Source organism: Suricata suricatta, chromosome 16 (assembly GCF_006229205.1).
Source record: "Suricata suricatta isolate VVHF042 chromosome 16, meerkat_22Aug2017_6uvM2_HiC, whole genome shotgun sequence".
NCBI classification, from domain to species: Eukaryota; Metazoa; Chordata; class Mammalia; order Carnivora; family Herpestidae; genus Suricata; species Suricata suricatta.
This window is the reverse complement of record NC_043715.1, coordinates 56,189,727-56,195,385: the sequence shown is the minus strand read 5'-3', so window position 1 is coordinate 56,195,385 and position 5,659 is coordinate 56,189,727. Positions and strand designations below refer to the sequence as shown.

Sequence of the window (5,659 nt, the reverse complement as noted above, 5' to 3'; positions counted from 1 at the left end):
CAGTATTCAGTAGTCTCCCTTGATCTGTGTCCCTCACTCTGCTCTCTTTCCCCCTTCCTCTCCCCATGGTCCCCTGCCAGGTCTCTCCTGTTAGACCTATGAGTGCAAACATATGGTATCTATCCTTCTCTGCCTTATTTCACTTAGCATGACACCCTCAAGGTCCATCCACTTAAAGCAATCTACACATTCAATGCAATCCCCATCAAAGTTGCACCAGCATTCTTCTCAAAGCTCGAACAAGCTATCCTCAAATTCAGATGGAACGACAAAAGACCCCGAATAGCCAAAGTTATACTGAAGAAGAAAACCAAAACGGGAGGCATCACAATCCCAGACTTTAGCCTCTACTACAAAGCTGTCATCATCAAGACAGTATGGTATTGGCACAAAAACAAACACATAGACCAATGGAATAGAACAGAGAACCCAGAATTGGACCCACAAGTGTACAGCCAATTAATTTTTGACTAAACAGGAAAGAGTATCCGATGGAAAAAAGACTGCCTCTTTAGCAGGTGGTGCTGGGAGACCTGGACAGCAACATGCAGAAGAATGAAACTAGACCACTTTCTGACACCATACACACAAATAAACTCAAAATGTCTGAAGGACTTGAACGTGAGACAGGAACCCATCAAAACCCTCGAAGAGAAAGTAGGAAACAACCTCCTTGACGTCAACCATAGCAATTTCCTACTCGACACACCTAACAGCAAGGGAAATGAAAGCAAAAATGAACTCTTGGGACCTCATCAAGATAAAAATCTTCTGCATTGCAAAGGAAACAATCAAGAAAACTAATAGGCAACTGACAAAATGGGAACAGATAGTTGCAAATGGCATATCAGATAAAGGCCTAGTATCCAAAATCTACAAGAAACTCACTAAACTCCATACCCAAAAAACAAATAACCCAGTGAAGAAATGGGAAGAAGACCTGAACAGACACTTCTCCAAAGAGGACATCCAGATGGCCAACAGGCACATGTGGTGATGCTCAGCGTCACTCACCATCAGGGAAATACAAATCAAAACCACACTGAGATACCACCTCACACCAGTCAGAGTGGCTAAAATGAACAAAGCAAGAGACTATAGATGCTGGCGAGGGTTTGGAGAGACGGGCACCCTCCTGCACTGTTGGTGGGAATGTAAACTGGTGCAGCCGCTCTGGAAAAGTGTGGAGGTTCCTCAAAATCTATCCGTAGAACTCCCCTATGACCCAGCAATAGCACTGCTAGGGATTTACCCAAGGGATACAGAAGTGCTGATGCATAGGGGCACATGCACTCCAATGTTCATAGAGGCACTTTCAACAATAGCCAAATCATGGCCTAAATGTCCATCACCTGATGAGTGGATCGAGAAGATGTGGTTTATCTATACAATGGGATACTACGTGGCAATGAGGAAGAATGAAATCTGGCCATTTGTAACAACGTGGATGGACCTCAAAGGTGTCATGCTAAGCGAAATAAGTCAGGTGGAGGGGGAAAGATACCATATGTTTGCACTCACAGGTATAACAGGACAAACCTAACAGAGGACCATAGGGAGGGGGAAGGGGGAAAGAGAGCTGGGGAGAGTGAGGGACACAAATCATGAGAGACTATTGAATACTGAAAATGAACCATGGACTTAAGGGGGAGGGGGAGGGGGAGGGAGGGGGGTGATGGTCATGGAGGAGGGCATTTGTGGGGAGAAGCCCTGGGTGTTATACGGAAACCAATTTGCCAAAAACTATTAAATAATAATAATAAAAAAGAGTTGCCAGTGGTTTGCCTCCTTTCTGTTTTAATCTTGTTTTATTTTTCCTTTCCTTCCCCAATTTTCATCTGTTTTGTTTCTTAAATTCCACATGTAAGTGAAATCACATGGCATTTGTCCTTTTCTGATTGACTTATCTCATTTAGGATCATGCGCTCTAGTTCCATCCACATTGTTGCAAATGGCAAGATTTCATTCTTTTTGATCGCCAAGTAATACACACACACACACACACACACACACACACACCCCACATCTTCTTTATCCATTTGTCAGAGGATGGACATGTGGGCTCTTTCCATAATGTAGCTCTTGTTGATGCTGCTGCTATAAACGTTGGGGTGCATGTGCACCTTAAATCAGCATTTATGTTTTGGGATAAACACATACTACTACAATTGCTAGATCACAGGTGATCTATTTTTAACAAGTTGAGGACCCCCATACTGTTTATCCGAATGGCTGTACCAATTTACATTCTACCAACAGTGCAAGGGGGTTCCCTGTTCCACTTCCCACAATGGAAATAAACTAAATGCAAACAATGGAATGGGTAGAACATATTCATAAATGACATTGGATAAAGGGTTAGCATCCAAAGACCTATAAAGAATTTATCAAATCAACCCCCACAAAATGAATAATCCAGTGAAGACACAGGCAGAGGACACGAACAGGCACATTTCCAAAGAAGACATCCAGCAAACATAGTTTTTTCCTCTATGAAGAAAGCATATTTCTTTTTTTCATTTAAATTTTAGCTAACATAAGTGCAATACTACCTTCAGGAGTAGAATTCCGTGACTTATCACTGAAAGGGAACACCCAGTGCTCTTCAGAACAAGGCCCACCTTATACCCAGCCCTCATCTAGCCCACCCCCCACCCAGCCCCCTCCGTCAACCCTGAGTATGTTCTCGGTAGTTAGTATCTCTTACAGTTTGTATACCTCTTTTTCCCCCCTCCCCAAATGTTCATCTGTTTTGTCTCTTAAATTCCACCTGTCAGTGAAATCACTTCGTGTTTGTCTTTCTGCAATTGATATTCTAGCTCAATCCTCATTATTGTGAAACAAGATTCCATTTCTGATGGCTGAGTAACATTCCATTGAATACATATTCCACATCTTTATGAGGAGAGTAATTCATACTCCTTCCAGAAATGTACTAGGATTCTAAGTACACGGTATTTCCCCAACAGTCAATTTTGCAACTGTGTTCTCTGGCCTCACATGTGGGTGTTCTAGGATCGGAGCTCACAATCGCCACGGACACAGTGGCATTACACCGAGATGGCAAATACCGGAAGGAAGCATATGTGCACGTCAGGGTCACTGGTGCCCTGTGCCACCTCAGGACGCATTCACTTGTGAGAGACGGCTGTGTCCATGACATCCCAGCTGGGCACAGGGTGCGTTCACTCGCACCGAGACGTTGGCCATGAAGTGCGTGTTTACCCTGAAGAAACGGACGAGTGCCGTAACTGGCAGCTTTGTAAAAACTGACCATTTCTGAGAGCCAGTGTAGCCGCAGAGCACCGGGCTGTCACCTCGACCACCCCCGTGTTCAGTCAGACTAATGGTATTTCTGGAAAATACTCTGGGAATCACTGGGCAGAAGAGAAGAGATCTATGTGTCCCGAGAGGGTAAGGGAATGGTTTTCCATACACCTGTTTTCAGGTAGACCCTATTTTCACCCCATCCATTCAGGTATTCTTAAGCCAAGTGCGTGTTCTGAGCAGAACCAAGCTATGCCTCAAGAGTGTGGGGAGTGTGGCTAATCAAAATACAGGTGAATGTGTATTTATACAAAAGTGGACCAGTGTGTCAGGCGGTGTATAGGTGTGGTCCACTCCTGCGACGTACATGTAGCCTCGTGTCATAAGAATGAGGAAGACAGAACCAGTCAGGGACAGCAACATTGTTAGGGAGACAAATTACGAGTCTAACTGCAGACAAGTCCTCTACAGACAAGAAATGTTCTCTCCAGAGATGTCCCACATGCTAACCACTTCTAGTTCTCTGGATATTCTAACGCACAGTTCCCTCAATGTATGCTTCAGATTTTCTTCCAGAATTTACGTCACTCAGTGGTGAGGATTTACCTTGCTGACTCGTCAGTCTTCTCTCTCTTGCATTTATCTCCTGGTTGCATCTTGAGTCTTCTCTGACTGAGCGGAGCTTGAACGAGCAGCACCCGAGAAGCATCAGGATCAAGGCAGACATGCCCTTCCGGAAGAGATTCTCCACTGTGTCATCTTGGATGTTGGAGGCTAGAGATTGTGGACAAAGAGATTGTGGTGGTCAGGACCGACGGAAACCACCCTGGCATCTCCGCATGTCCCCTGGGGTCACCTGCATTGATTGACAGGATTTGACCCATGAGACTCCCCATTACTGAGTTTCTCCTCATTCATCCCTCCCAGAGTCTGACTTGTTTTTTGATGGTCTGAGAGTATCAGCTACTGCTGAGTTACAAATAGAACCTTTCGCTGAGGAGACATAGGAATGCTTGAGCTATATCTCCTCTCGCTCCAGAGAGTCCCTGAAACTAGCTAACACCAATGCAATGTCTGGAGGGAAGCATCCCAGCGTCTCATCTTCTATCTAATTAGGAGGCAAAAATAAACATTTGAGGCTTCATTTTGTCCTAAGAATCAAGAGCATGATGGAGTGAAAGGCTGGATACCTTTTCATTCCTGCCCAGGAGCCAGCTCCTTTTCTTCCCTGACTTGTGATTATATATTTCTTTTTTTTTTTAATGGATGAATTATAAATTATTTGCCTTTTATTTTTTTCTCCATAATATTTTATTGTCAAATTGTTTTCCATACAACACCCAGTGCTCTTATTTCTAAAGCACGTTGTATTCTTCTATCTAGCAATCTATTATTAAAAAAAATTACATGATAGAATATGTGCAACCCAGCAGGCAATCTGTCTAAGACCAAAGATACCACAATTCACATAAGCTCTGATTACTCATTCGGTTTGCCATCTAGATAGTAAGAAATGAACAAAAAGAGATGTGTTGTCCTCTCCTGAGGGAGAAGGAGGGGCAGTGTCATAGGGGCCATCACCCCCGATACCCAGAATGGACTGTGAGCAAGAGTCTCCCAGAGGCCACATTCATTCTTTTCTGCCTGGAGGAGGGGCCCCAAGGAGAGGGGCCAGTTCCTGCCTTACCTGTCACCACCAGGGGCAGGAGGTCACTCTGCTCTGACCAGCTGTTGTGATATTCACGCTGATACCACCGTGCATGGTGTGAGCTCCTGGATGGAAAGTAGAAACTGGCCTTGTTGCAGGAATCCTGTAAGGTCTCCACAGACAAGGGTTCAGAGACCCTCTCTTTATGGAGATAATAGATATCAGCCTGCAGAAATGCCTGACACCAAATGGTCACAGGGCTCCCCTAGGTGACCATGGGGCCAGGGTCAGCCCAGATGGAGGGTTTGGGGAGGGACCCTGGAAAGGAATCAGATGCAGAATTGCAAGGGTGGGCTTCTTCCCTGTTTCCACCTGTCATGCCAAGGTCCCTCCCAGACTGGTCACCATCAGCCAAGACTCTGTGTCCCCAGATGCCCAGGGGGTTGTTGAGTGAAAGCAGGAGGCCTGGGGAGCACTTATGCACCTGTTCCCTGACCCCTGGGTTCTGACACAGTCCTGGAAGTTTCCATAGACACAATATATATAACAACTACAACATGAAGGGGTGATTTAGATGTTGGTAATGTTCCTGCACTTCACTTGAGGAAGTAAAATACTAATTCTAACTTGATTGTGTGAAGTTAGGTATGTATATGATAATATCTAGAACAGCCACTTCAACAGAATCCAAAGAGATATAGTTAAAACACCAATAGAGAAATTAAATTGGAATATTAAAAGATT

The 5,659-nt window shown here is 44.6% G+C and overlaps 1 protein-coding gene across 1 annotated transcript in view; it reads right to left on the bottom strand.

Moving 5' to 3' along the window:
- The window catches only part of LOC115280035 (leukocyte immunoglobulin-like receptor subfamily A member 6), a 16,962-nt gene extending 11,903 nt beyond the window's left edge, over positions 1 to 5,059 (bottom strand). The window contains 2 exon segments of the mRNA XM_029924654.1: positions 3,874 to 4,041; positions 4,955 to 5,059. The gene's annotated coding sequence lies outside the window, so the exon portion shown is untranslated.
- Positions 5,060 to 5,659: the final 600 nt, after the last annotated feature.